This window comes from Protopterus annectens, chromosome 5.part0 (genome assembly GCF_019279795.1).
Source record: "Protopterus annectens isolate FY-2018-M chromosome 5.part0, PAN1.0, whole genome shotgun sequence".
NCBI lineage: Eukaryota > Metazoa > Chordata > Ceratodontiformes > Protopteridae > Protopterus > Protopterus annectens.
In genome coordinates, this window is record NC_056735.1 from 1,378,993,187 (window position 1) to 1,379,007,708 (window position 14,522).

General features: G+C 39.7%; 1 protein-coding gene across 4 annotated transcripts in view; it reads right to left on the reverse strand.

The window, feature by feature from the left end:
* The window catches only part of AMDHD2 (amidohydrolase domain containing 2), a 493,489-nt gene that overhangs the window by 438,103 nt on the left and 40,864 nt on the right, over nucleotides 1–14,522 (reverse strand). The window lies entirely within an intron of this gene.

The following is a 14,522-nucleotide window of genomic DNA, read 5'->3' on the forward strand; positions in this document are numbered from 1 at the left end:
AATGAAAACAATGCACTGTACAGGCACATCAGCCGTCACCCACTGAATGCTTTCAAATTTTTCATCGTCGACTAAGTTGATTTTGGTCTCCAGGTGGGGGGGGGGTCCCTTGGATGAAATTTTAGAGTTCATGGAGCTTAAGTGGCAGATTAGAACAAATACCTGTCAGGCTCCTGGACTCAATGACAGAGTCCCTATTAGTTCAGTACTTAAACTGAAATCTTGCGCGATTTTTGTAATGTGCAAGTATTTTTTATCAGGAATGTGCAATCTATGCTGTTTTTGTTATGTGCAAGCATTTTTTTATCAGAAGTATACCAAATATTTTAAAAATATTTTAAAAGTTTTTCTTACTGTTTATTTTTTGGAGAAAGTGATGTGTATTTTTTGGAGGAAGGGATTTTTTTCTTTTAACCAATGTGAGTTGGGGGTGGGTTATTTAAAGATGTGTTTTAGCAAAACACAAGTGGCTATTCTGATGAAGTCTTTCACCTTGACGAAAGCGCTAAATCAATAAAAAGTGTCTTGGATTATTGGATTGTGTCCTCTGTGGGTCCTAGCTTCACTATTTATCTGTGGATTTATTTAGTTTTGGTCATTCTGTTTTTGGTTTGGTTTTACAATGGATGACAGTGCACAGTCTGGGAGCACTGAGGCCGCTGATTTACAAGCCATTTTGAAGTCATTTCTTTACTTGCAAACACTGACTGATTTAACTAAACAAAAATGGGTCGGACTGTTTAGCAAGTGGAAATATTACTGGTACACAAAGCTCCGATCAGTTTAATATCACCCCAACTCAAAGGGTTAATTTCTTTGATAACAGCAGGCAGAATATTGGGACTTTTTCTCAAAACAAAGTGGTTGGAGCCGTTTCTCAACCCTGCAACAGTCGGGGACCTTTGGGTGACGCCACGGCAGCATTTTCGGTTGAGCAGTGGCTAAAAACTGGAGTTCAGCTTGAAAAACATGGTGCAAACTCTTTTAATGCCGTCGTCTGTTTATAACAGCAATTTCGTCAATTTAAGGAACTGCTGACCAAATGCAAGAAGCTGCAGTTGCAGAATGAGTATTTATTGGAGTGTAACAAGCGTGAACAGATCCCCAAAGAGCTCAGAATGTGGAAATACACTACAGGACCGGTAAAGGGTTCACAATTATATAAAGACTTAACTGTGCCTTTTAATAAGCAGGGTTGTGAACTGTTACATATTTTGGTTGGTGACAATTACTGTAAAATGGCAATGTTAGTAAGAGACATAGAGAAGCTGGATAACAGTATTAAAATGACTGACTGACTGAATACAAACAAGCTGGTTTTTAGTAATGTAGAAAATGAGCTGTGTGAGTTAAAAACAAGCAAGGAAAATAAACTACTAAGGGACCTGTGTGACTGAGGTGGGGAGAGCATACCCAGACCCCCCCACAGGGGCAACAAAGAGGGTGGCATGATAGGTATGAGGAATACAATGCTGACATTAATGCTGACAATTCTGAATCTAGTAACACATGTACTGATACCCCTTTAGACCCTACGCCTCTGAGGAGGTCAGAACGATTGATGACTCATACCAGGAGAGACAAGGCAATGGGAGATATGGCCAGAACAACTATCAGGGCCAATGGTGAGGGAGACAGAACAACTATCAGAGGCAATGAGCCTCAGTAGAGAATTTGATATTGCTGATTGCACTATTATTATGAATTTGGCTGGTGATTTTAGTATTTATAACTACAGTCAAACGATGGTCACTGTTGAATGGGCTGAATTTTTTTCTAAAGGCTTGAATTTTGTCCCTGCTACTAATTTCAATATTGTTGACACTATTATACAACTTAAGTTATACACTAGGAAGTTGAACTTAGCACTACATTTTTCTTCAGATAACCTGGCCTTGAACCAAGTAACATTACGTAGACCTAGCACCTTTAGTGGGATTAGTAGTGATGTGTCTTGATTATTAAAATAGCAGGATGTTGGAGCTTTTATACAGTGATACATATGTAGAAGTCTCTCGCAATTAATTGAATATTGCTTACAGAAACAGTGACTTACATATTGAACAACTGCTACTTAATGGTCAGATATCAATAGAGACACATGAGTACCTAAGTATAAAACATTCTAGGATCCCAACAATATTTGGGATTCCTAAAATACACGTCCATCACTAACCTCCCCTTTCACCCTACAGTGGATGCTAAGGCCTCTAAGACATTTTTCCTAGCGAAATACGTTGACAATAAGGTCAAATGTACTGGATGGGAGAGAATCCATTATTAGAGATTTTTGGGATTTTCTAGGGAAAATTAAACCTGAAATGTTTGACGAAGACCTGATATTTGTTACAATTAATGTGTGTGACTTGTTCTGAGTAATCCCACATGACGTAGGGATCAAATGGTTTTATAACTATCTTTGTATGAAGACATCTTTCAATCATGGGACTATTCTGACCATTCAGGCATGTATGGAGCTTGTCCTGGAGAACAACTTGGGGACACCTGTTTAAACAAAGAACCAGTGTTGCTATGCGTGCGTGCTGTGTGCCAACATTTTATTGGCACAATGGGAGGATTTGTTCATCATGAACTCTGCATTCAGTGACCTCTGGATGCTCTACGGGTGCTACCTGGACAACATTGTCCTTTTTTGGAAAGGAGGTGAAAACGACCTGAAGAGATTTTTCACCTTCATCAATGGGACCACCAATTTTTTTGAGGTTCACTATGAACAAAGACAGAGATATTTTGAACTACCTTGATGTGACTGTGCAGAAGAACTATGCTATGAAGGGTTTTACCTCACATTTATTTTGCAAGCCAACATATTCCAACTCATTGTTGCACTTTTCTAGTTGGCACCATGTACATCAAAAGAATGCACTGGTCAAAGGGCAGTACTTCAGGCTAGCCAGGATGGTTTCACAACTTGATGACTTTTTAAGAGAATGTGGGGTATTGAAAAACATGTTAATTAAGAGAGGGTGCCCTGAAAACTTTATCAGTAGTATAGCAGACGAAGTTATTACCAAGAGAGAACTTGGTAACTTTAGCCCTTTATTATTTCATGGGTTGAGTGGGCCTTCGCATAAGGAGAAATCTGACATATTTAGTAGGGCACTTATTTTGCCTTTCAACGTTAGTTTCTGGGACATCAAGGAGGTTGTGGTGAAGCTCTGGCAAGTTTTAGTTTGGACATTGATGTCCATAATAAACTGGGCAAGAGGCCGCAGATTGTCTATAAAAAGGAAACTTCCCTGAAATGGTTATTGGAAAGATGCAACATAAAACCAGACCAGGGTGGTAGTTACAGATGTGGTAGGTGCCCACAGTGCCCGTATATAACTGACACAAACAAAATTAAAATCAAAAATGATGGGTATGTCACTACACGTAGGAAACATTATTGTTACTCCAAAGGAGTTGTTTATGTCCCATTATGTGATTCTTGTGATGCTGTGGTAGCATTGTCACCTCACAGTAAGACGTTGTCCTGTTCGATTTTCAGCTAGAGCGTCTTCTGTGTGGAGACATGCGTGAATGGGCGTACCTTCGTTGAAGGTTGTGCGTTAGGGCCAGCAACTCGGCACGTAAAAATCTACTGCCAATCATTAACGGACCAGAGTTCCGCTGTGGCGACCCCTAACCGGGAAAAGCCGAAAGACACAACACAACAACATGTGATTCTTGCGACGCCTGCTATGTAGGAAAAACTATCAGGGCACTGAGACAATTTACCAGTATACATACCATATTAAACATAAGAATGAAAACAATGTGCTGTACAGGCACATCAGCCTTCACCCACTGCATGCTTTCAAATTTTTCATCGTCGACCAAGTTGATTTGGGTCCTCGGGGGGGGGTCCCTTGGATGAATTTTTAAAGTTCATGGAGCTTAAGTGGCAGATTAGAACAAATGCCTGACAGGCTCCTGGACTCAATGACAGAGTCTCTATTAGTTCAGTACTTGAAACTGAAATCTATGCTATTTTTGTAATGTGCAAGTATTTTTTTTATCAGGAATGTGCAGTCTATGCTGTTTTTGTTATGTGCAAGCATTTTTTATCAGCAGTATACCAAATATTTTAAAAATATTTTAAAAGTTTTTCTTACTGTTTATTTTTTGGAGGAAGTGATGTTTTTCTTTTAACCAATGTGAGTTGGGGGTGGATTATTTAAAGATGTGTTTTAGCAAACATGACTATTCTGATGAAGTCTTTCACCTTGACGGAAGTGCTAAATCAATAAAAAGTGTCTTGGATTACTGGATTGTGTCCTCTGTGGTTTCTAGCTTCACTATTCATCTGTGGATTTATTTAGTTTTGGTTGTTCTGTTTTTGATATATACCAACTCTGAGATCGCACTACAGTGGAGAAAAGGGCAAAGTTGTGCTGTGGGGCAAGTATTTCCTTGCCCTTGGTAAATTCAGTGAATCGCTGAAATTAATTTCACTGTATGAGGGCTGATGATTAGGTGTTTGCTGCGATGTGATTTTGGTGAACTAATATAGACCCGGTACAGCAGCCTCTATGCAGCCATTTACACTGTTGTACAGGATCTCTGTGGTTGTTTTGAACTTGGGTTTAGGAGGGGCACTGAATTTTGACAAACTACATCTTAATAAGATTTATTCTTATTCATTACTTATTTATTTGCTATCCTGGAAAGTCTATCTGGACACAAGTCCTTTTTCAGCGGAGGTTGAAGATGTCATTCACTTTGGAATAGTTCCAAATTGTTAACAGGGTTTGCGGAGGTTACCCAGTTGATTTTTATTCTGAAGGATACAAAGTTGTGGTCTGACCTCACCAGTGAGGAAGTGATATTGGGGTGTGAATGCTGAAGACTATAATTTCGAACTCCTGACTTGCCTCCCCTGTAGTATCCATGTTAGCTCTTGTTCCGCTGTTTTCACTTGTAGGGATAATTAGTATTCAAGATTTTTAGGCATTATTCTCTTCAGCGTTTTGATCTTCTATATTATGTTACCTTGACTATGCATTTCAGGATTGTGGGCTTCAACCTTGTAGACAACTGTTTTAGTGACTCAACAAAAGCTGGTCTATATGTATGTGTGTGTGTGTGTGGGGGGGGGGGTGAACACTGTGTGGTTGATGTAGTGTGTGTGTGTTCTTGGAAATTGTGAATGCAAATCTGTCTCATAGTGTGTCTGTTTCTTTAAGGATTAAATATTTGTCTGTGTACGAGACAGTCGCCACATTGTCTCAGGATGCCCATATCTGCCAAGCAGGCTACAGAGACATTAGGAAATTGCATAGCCTTGTTGTTCAGACCTATATTTGGGTGGACTACTGTAGGCTATGGATGAGGTTATACAGTTGTCTCCTTTAGTGGTCCCTGGGGTTTGGTATTAGGCTAGGTTAGACTGTTCTGAGATTTGATAATTTAACTCACAAACTAGCTTCTCTATCTTGTCTCCGTGCAATGGCTTTGTTTAAACCACACTACATTAGAGGTTTCCTTTCTAAGGGCAGCTTAATAGTTACAATTTAGTATCCAAGCATCTGAGGCTATATAGGACACTGTTAACCTCAATGTTAAAACCCCAAAACAGATTGCTTAAGAATGTAATGAGAAAATAAACCAACTTAAACTACCTAGACAAGGCAATTTCAGGTATTAAGCACCTTTAAACTAATTTTAAGGTAAAAATCAACAAATAAAACAAAAATACAGCACTAAAACAGTTAAGAGATTTATTTTACCATTATGCACTTCAGTTATCTGCCAAGGATAGAGCAGGATTAACTCAGGATCCTCTCAGAGGGTGGTGAGGGTGCCAAGCACATGGGATCTGTACCAAAAAGAATTAAAACCAGAGCCCCAAGAAAAAACAAGCCACAATGGTGGACATCCTACATCAACAAACTTTACAATAGATGCAAAAAGTAGCTGTCCATGAAAACGAAGGCAAAACCCCAACAATGGAAAAAGCAGCCACCTCAGCCTCAACAGGCAAATAAGACAACTTGTCAAATCCTCTAAGGGCCTCTGAGAAAAACTTGGCAAGAACAGCCAGGGATAACCATAACGCCGCCTTTTACAGCTATGTACGTAACCTAAAAGGTAGGATCCAAGCATGTGCAGAACTAGTGACCAATGGTATCACACACCCTGACCCCACAGAAATAGCAAACCTGTTAGTGGATAGGTTTGGCAAAATTTCACCCCCCATCCCCTCCAAATCTATCACAAACCTTGCCACAACCCTCACCTACATATCTCAAAAATAGGTCATCAAAGCCTTGTCCAAGGTAAAAAAAAAAGTTTCTGTGAGACCAGACGGCATCCCAGGCTTGTTTTCTAAACAGGCTAAAACATGAAGATCAAAGACAAGAAAAAACAAACTGCTACTAAACCAGCACAGCTCCTGATGCCAAACAGCAGGACTAAACGCCTCCCAAACACACGTATGCTTGTTCTGGAAGTCGAAGGCAAAAACAACAAGCTGCTACTAAGTCAACACAGTTCCTAATTCCAAGCAGCAGAACTAAACACATCCAATAAGCACAGTCAGAGAGGTGAAACTCATCAAACTGGTTTAGTAGCAGGCTAAAACATGAACTAGCATCACCATTAAGTACCCTTTTCAATTACAGTCTAACCACAGGATTTGTTCCTACAGAATGGAGAACAGCTACAGTTATTCCCTACCACAAAGGTGACCTAGCAACAGACCCGGGAATTACACACCCATAAGCCTGACCAGTCTCATCTGTAAGGTCACTGAAAGTATCATTTTGGATCTCATAAATAAAGACATAGGTAACCTCCAAACCCTGGAGCCTACCCAACTCGGCTTAGTCAAGGGCAGATCCTGCCTGTTAAATCTTGTGGATTTTTTTTTTTTTAAATGTAACCAGGGCCATTGATGAGGGCAAATTTGTGCACACAGCATACCTCAACTTGGCAAAGCTATTCGACACAATTTCACACTCGGGCATTATAGATGAACTTAGCAAACTAAATGTAAACCCCTTTGTTGTAAAATGGGTTGCTAACTGGCTCACAAACCAGAGACACACTATGAAACTGGGTGACTCTACATCAACCAGCAGACCTGTTACCAGCGGAGTGCCACAGGGGTCAGTGCTGGGCCCCCCTGCTGTTTGGTATATACTTCTCAGAAGTTCAGGCAAAACTGGTTGCAGCTGACCAAGTTGGCAGATGACGGCAAACTGGGTGTAATTATTGCATCCCCAACTGATGCCAGCATATGCCATGAAAGTCTTACACAGACCAACAACTGGTGTCTCAGTCACAGTCTCAAACTGAATGCAAAGAAATGCATCATCATTCCATTCAGCACAATGTCCATTCATACTATCAAATCAACAACAATACCCTAAGTACCCATGAAGTGGTAAGGGACTTGGGTTCAACAAGTCGACTGCGACTTTAACTTCAACCACCATGTCTCTACTGTAGTAAGGAAGACTTTCTATGTAGCACACTTGATTAGTAAAGGCATCGCCTCGAGAGCAAAAGAGGTTATAACCCCTATATACATATACTTGGCACTAATCCTGCCCACAACTGAGTATAACGCCCCATTCGGCATGTAATGTACAAAGCACCTGCAGCAATTGGAGGGACCTCAGAGGTTTCTATCAAAGAAGATAGAGGGACTCCAGCAGGTGCGGTTCACAGACCGACTTAAGTCCCTGTCACTTTCTGTATCATATAGACACCTTAGGGGAGACATGCCTGGCTTACACTGTAATCTCAGACCCAAACCTAATGAACTTGTTGCATATCCATAAATCAAACAGGACTAGAGCCACCCATTTCAGGGACCTAAATATAGCCTGCGACTTAAATAGGACTGCTGGATGGACAGATTTATCTCAGAGTGACTAACACATCTTTGGAAAAGGCTACCTGCTCATGGGAAACATAGTACCCTTATGGCACTGTTCAAAAGGAATCTGGATGATTGGATGGGGAAACCATAAATTCTTACCGGGAACAGCGCCTACAGCCCTCCTGGACATGGAAAAATGGCAGTAGTCCACAGTTCTGCCATAACTGTGAATGAAAGTACAAGAATAAAGCCTCAGACAGGGGAAAAATGCAAACAGTGAGTTTTAGAATTAATTCTATTTATAAAGATAAAAGTCCAGTATAATGTATAAATGATGCTAAAACCTTGCAGTAATACACAATCTCTCTGCAACTGCAAATGAAGATACAAGATTAAGGTCAAAGAACTAAAAAACGCAAACAGATAACTATTTCGCTAAAACATGGGAAAAAGCTGAAAGCACAAAAAAGCAGCTTTTTTCCTTCTCTTTTAATAAAAAGCTTATTTCTCACACTTTTGAGGTTTTCCATACCTCATGCAGTCATTCATCAAAATTCAGTGAACAAACCTTAGTACTGTGGGTAAGCTGGGATGCAGTTTGATCTCCTTTGTTCCCATACTTAATATAACCTAGTCTGGGGTCTCACTGCCTTAAGAGAGGGTATATACTTTCAATAGAATAAGCAAGTGTATACATACATACATGTGGTGTCCACAACTGCAAATGTGTATTTATTACATGCACAAATGTACATTATATGCACATACATGTAACAAACATGTTGTTCATACAGGATCAATATATTACAAATAATAGTGAAAACTTTACTTTTGTTGACCTCCATTTTCTTTCTGAGGTTGTAGATTTGTGGATTTCATAATTAGAGTATTTTTGTGACTCTGTGCCTACAGGTTTTTGGATTTATTAATTTACCTACCAGTTAAGTGTTCAAAGTAGTTTGGCCCAAAGAATTTAAGCCTTAAATAGGTTCAAAGTCAAAGACAGAAAAAACTCAAAATTCAACTTTGTAAAGACTAAAAACAATAAAAGGTAATAAAAAGGCAGTAGAGACCTGCAAGTGGCACTGTACAGTCAACTAAAATGAAATTTAACTAATAAAATATTGGAATCATTCAGTGGAAGATAGGAGTTAGAAGCACATAAATACAGCATGTTTAAATTAAAAAAACACTTTTGCAGTCACCAGAAGTAAATCCCCGTGTTGTTTTAATTAGTGCCTTCTTCCCAAACATTAACTTCATCAGATTAAAAGTCTCCCTCACCTCTACTGCTTTTTAATTTCTACTTCAATCTTGTGAACAGATTTTTTGTTATTAAATACACACGGATCAGAGAAGTATGCAAATTAACTTACACTTTCTAATATGACCAATGTTCAGAGACCAGTGTATGACAAAATAAAAGAGCAGGGGAAGTAGAACATCCCTACCAATAGGCAGCAAACTGCAGTAGGAATTCAAAAGACTTAGCATTTTATCCTAAAACAATCAGCTGCTTAAATAACATTAATATCAATACAGAAACACAGCTGTACTTGTATGTTACTACAGTCTGTATAACACAGCTCCCCTTTGAAATGTCGGCACTTGAAATGCAGAGTACTAACAAGACAAAAATAAAAAGAGAGACTGAAAATCACTGAGAACAGAGAATCTTAAAGATTGCTCTTCCTTTTTTTTTTTTGCAGGGGAACAAGACCCTCCCAACTTATATATACCAACTCAGAGGGCGACAATAACTTGAAGGAAAGGGAATGTATGAAATGGTCATCTCAGATTTGGTATATACCAGTCTTTTTTGGCCATTCAGTCTCTGTGTTTTGTTTGTGTTAACCCATCTTGTAATACATTGACATCACTGGGGGACTCCGTGATTGCTCCCAATTTGCAATCATCAGCGAACCTGGTGAGCCAAAGGCAGTCTACTTTGGCCTGGACTTCAAAGAAATAGATGCCAAACAGTAAGGGGCCCAAGACAGACCACTATGGTACTACACTGGTGACGGGTCTGCTGTGGGAGGTGGAGTCACATATTTGATACAATGTATTCTGTCGGTGAGCCAATTAGCTACCCATCTAGTAATGTAAGGGTTAATCGCGATCTGGGAGAATTTCTCAATCATCCCAGAGTGGGGAATTGCGTCAAAAGTCTTGACAATGCCAAGATGGGCAGTGTGCATGGTCTTACCTCTGTCCATGGCTTTTGTCCCACTCCTAAAAAGTCCACTTGTTTTAATAAGCATGATCTACCCTTAATGAAGCCACACTGGATTGGGTCCAGTGCTTGGAGATCTCTTAAGTCACTGTTGATAAGGTTCATGACAATTCTTTCCATGGCCTTGCAGATGAAACTAGTTAGACCTATGAGCGTGTAGTTCCCAAGGTCAGCTGATAGCCCCCTTTTGTGCAGGGGGATTACTGTGCTGAAGGCACATCCACTCCAACATTAATCTTCTTCTTCAGCATATATTGGGCTTTCTCTCTTTAAGTAATTCTATTTCACTGCAACTGATTGTCTTGATTGTTAAACTTGTTCAGGTGTAGTACTGTTAGGTCTGAAGAAGCAGTCTGAGGACCGTGAAAGCTCTTACCTTATATTGTTGGTTGTTTTGTTTTATTTTTTATTAAAAGTTTTGGTCTTACTTAAGCAGTGGTGATCCTTCTTTCTTTCTGATACAATTTTGGATTACTGTTGCTGTTCTCCATTCTGCAGGAACATAGCCAGTTCTCAAGTTATGATTAAAGAGAATTCCAAGCGAGTCTGCTAGGTCTTGTTTTTGATTGTTTAGTAAACAACCTGGGATATTATCTGGTCCCATTAAGGCTGTGTTTTTGGCCTTGGTGAGTGCAGAGATGACCTGTTCAAGAGATACTAGGTAGAGGGCTGGTTGTCCACTATGCTTTGGGATATGGTAGGTGGGGATAGGGGTGAAATTTGCACTGAATCTGTCAGCTAGCAGGTTGGCAATATGTTCCGGTTAGTATGAGTTATCCCATCTACAACCAGTTTGGCACATAGTTGGGCATTCCCTTTGAAACTCTGGATGCAGTTAAACAATGCCTTATGATTGTCCTTGGCTAGGGATGTGATTTTAGTTTTGTAATTTCCTTTAGAAGACTTTCCAAGATTTCTGATTTTCTTGTTTAGGCTTAGGAGGGAACTCTTCCTCTGCAGAATGATATCCCTTTTGCTTTTGGACAACAGTTTCTTCTTCTTGTTATATAATCTATTTATACTTGAAGTTCACCATGGTGTCTACAGGAAGACCTGGTTTTGATCCGGTCAGGTACAGCAGAGTTGACGCAGTCGCTTAAGTGTTTGCACAGGACATTTACATACATTTCTGATTAGTGATCATGACGTCTGCGATTGCAGGTAGTATGAAGCTCTTTATACCATTGTTTAGAAGACCGTAATTAGCTTTAGTAAAGTTTTTTATCATTTTTGTTCCCATGAGGATGTCAGTTCCAGTAGTTACTTCAAATGAGACTGATCTGTGGTCTAACCTAACTAGGGAGGGCATCACGCATGGGGAAAACAGTGACTATTCCATATTGGTAAGTACCATGTCCAAACCATTAGTGCCACTAGTGGGGGTGCAGACTATCTTTTCAAAAGCATTTGTGTTACAGTCCAGGAACCTCTGGGCGGGAGCGTTTTTGCTTCTGCATGTCCCCCAGTTTAAGGAAGGATAGTGGAAATCTCTTATCATTAAGGTGTTGGGCTGTATTGCCAAGGGATTACAGCAAAATTGAGGTAGGCGGTGTGCTTATCCTGGTTCATGGTGTGGGATCCATAGCTAGCAAAGATGTGGTATGGTACTTTCCCAACAGTTAATCAGACATGGAGTAGTCTGAGGAAGTCATGCTTGTTTGACCAGTCTCTAAGTGTATTTGCATTTAAAGAAGATGGCTACAACTCCACCTTTGGTTTCTTCATGCTCATTTTGAGGTCTGAACGTATGAAAGGCATTGTAGCCTTACACGGTCGGGGTGCTCTCAGCAGCCTTGAATCACGTCTTTGTAACTGCATAGATGTCAGCATCCTCTAAGGTGAGGAGTGCTTCTAAGGAGTGCAGTTTCATGTTTAAACTCCTATCATTAAGCAGCATGACCCCTGAGTTTGCCTCGAATAGATTTTGGTACACTGGAAAATTTGTTGTTTTGACATTGCCTAAAAAAGGCACTTTGGGAAAGGCAAGGGCCTTAGCCAGTATCTGAAAGCCGGGGGGGGTTTAGGTGAAGACCATCTTTAGCAAAGCAGCAAGGTCTATCTATATCTACCATATCCTCCCCGGCTGACAGATAATGTATTCCCCCCGGACTGACACCAGAAGCTGAGCCAAATATTTAAGTGAATCATTTTTTATTTATATTATGGCATCATCCTGGGTGAGGATAGGATACTGCTTAGTGCTAGGGACATACCTGTCTGTGATATATAATCAGAGAGTTAAGTCATGTCTGTCTCTTCATATAGTCCAGAGAGGTACGTCTCAAGTCATTCACTATAACATGGACTAAGACAGAGTCATAATGGTACTTGTTGAGTGACAAGTGCACGTGTAATTTGTCAGATCTTGGAGTCACCTATGAGCATGTGGACTCAGACACAAACAGCAAAAATGAAGCAGTAATTCAGTTAAATACAGTTAAAATGCAGTGCTGGCTTAAGATATACTTATTTTTCATTTTTTTTCAGTGCAGATCCTGGTTAAAGTTTCCAAACATTGAGCAGTTCAGGTAAACTGAGTGCCAACTCGCACAAATGCGAAGCTTATATACAGGCAAATTTAAACAGTTTTAACACTAATACTGTCGCTTGTCCAGTCAGGATAAAACAGACGAGTCTTTGTGGGTTCTGTTCAAGCAGCTTTATTATGTACAAACACATCAGGATTGAGGCTTAATGACTTTAACTTAGATAAACTTATATAAACTAGCTATTACACTCATACATGCCCACTCTCTGGCTGCACTCTCAAAGTGGCACTGAAGCTAGCACATGCTTGCTGTTTACATGCATGTGCTGACCTTGAAACACTTCTTAAAGAAACACACACACACACTTATATATATATATATATATATATATATCTATATAAACAATTATGTTCAGGTTGCTGTGTATTTCACACTAGGTCTGGAAATACGACCATATCGTGTGATATAGAAATTAGAATCAGGTCTAGCAATTGGGGCTGTCGCTGTTGAATGTTCAACTTTAGGGACATCAGGAACGGAAGTAGAAATTAAGACACGTTCTGCAACAGGAACATTGTCTTGATTGCTCTGAGATCTGGAGTCTGTATCACAGCAACAATGTTGCAATGTCAATTCTGGTACAGGAAAAAGATGCCTGTACTCCACACCCTCACAAAGTAGGATCTTGGCTTGATAAATATACATGTTACTTGACCAATCTGGTCAAAACCTTTTGCTGTTTGTATCATCACTGTCCCCTCCTCCTTTCAGTAGATGAAGAAATCTGCTTGATTTATTACAGCTGGATTTCTGAAAAGAATGCTTTCGGAATAATTGGGCTCTAATTGTTCTGTTGTTCTTAGCTTTAGACCTCAAACTGGAACTAATAGGCAATGTTGCTCTAGTTTGCCTAGACAGAAGACTGAGCAGGCGAGCCAAGTATATCATCACGGGGTATGTTTCTGAGATTAAGTAAATTCAAAAAGACATTGGTATTATCACACTTTGACCTCTCAAGTAATTGCTTTGCACTCCGTACTGCATGTTCAGCTCGACCTTTTGACTGGGGATATTCTGGACTACTAGTAACATGTACAAAGTCCCATTCTTTTGCAAATTTCTGAAGCAAGTAACTGGTAAATTGGGTACCATTGTCAGAAATAAGTGTGTGGTCTACCATGGACCGAGAAATTATGTTTCAACTTGGTGGTAACTGCAGTGGATGTTAGATTAGGTAGTAAATCAATCTCAAATCAGTTTGAATAAGAGTCTACCAACACTAAGTAATGCCGATTGTTTCCCTTGAATATATCAGTGGCTACTGTTGACCAAGGTAGTTCAGGGACTTGACTTGGGTAAAGTGGTTCTTTTTGCAAATGCAGTTTAGTACTACTGCATACTGAACAAGAAAAAAAGTACTTTAGCAATGTCTTTTACTAGAGAAGACCAAAATACTAGTTCTCTCACCCTTCTTTTGGCAGATTCGGAACCTGGGTGTCCACAATGCAAAATCCGGATATATTAATGTTGTAAGGAAGCAGGAACAACAGTTCTAGGACCTTTGAAAATAATGTTATCTTCCATCAATATCTCATCTCTAAGGAAAATAAGTTTGCACTTCAGGTGGTACACTAGATTGCTTTGACGGACATCCAACATTTTGCATAATAGGATCAATCTTTCTATGATCTCTCAGCTCATCAAGTCTTGTGGTAGAAATATTACACACTTCCATGATATCAAAGTCAAAATTCTCTGCATGAAGCCGTTCCATTGTATTTCCGGGTGATCTGGATAAGGTATCAGTCAAATAAAGAAGTTTGCCTTTTGTATACACCATTTTAAAGTTGTACTTTTGTAATTTGAGCACCATTCTTTGTAATCTTGCTGGAGCTGAATGCATAGGCTTCTTTAGAACAGTGACTAAAGGTTGGTGCGCAGTTTCAAATTGAATAGCTTGACCAGA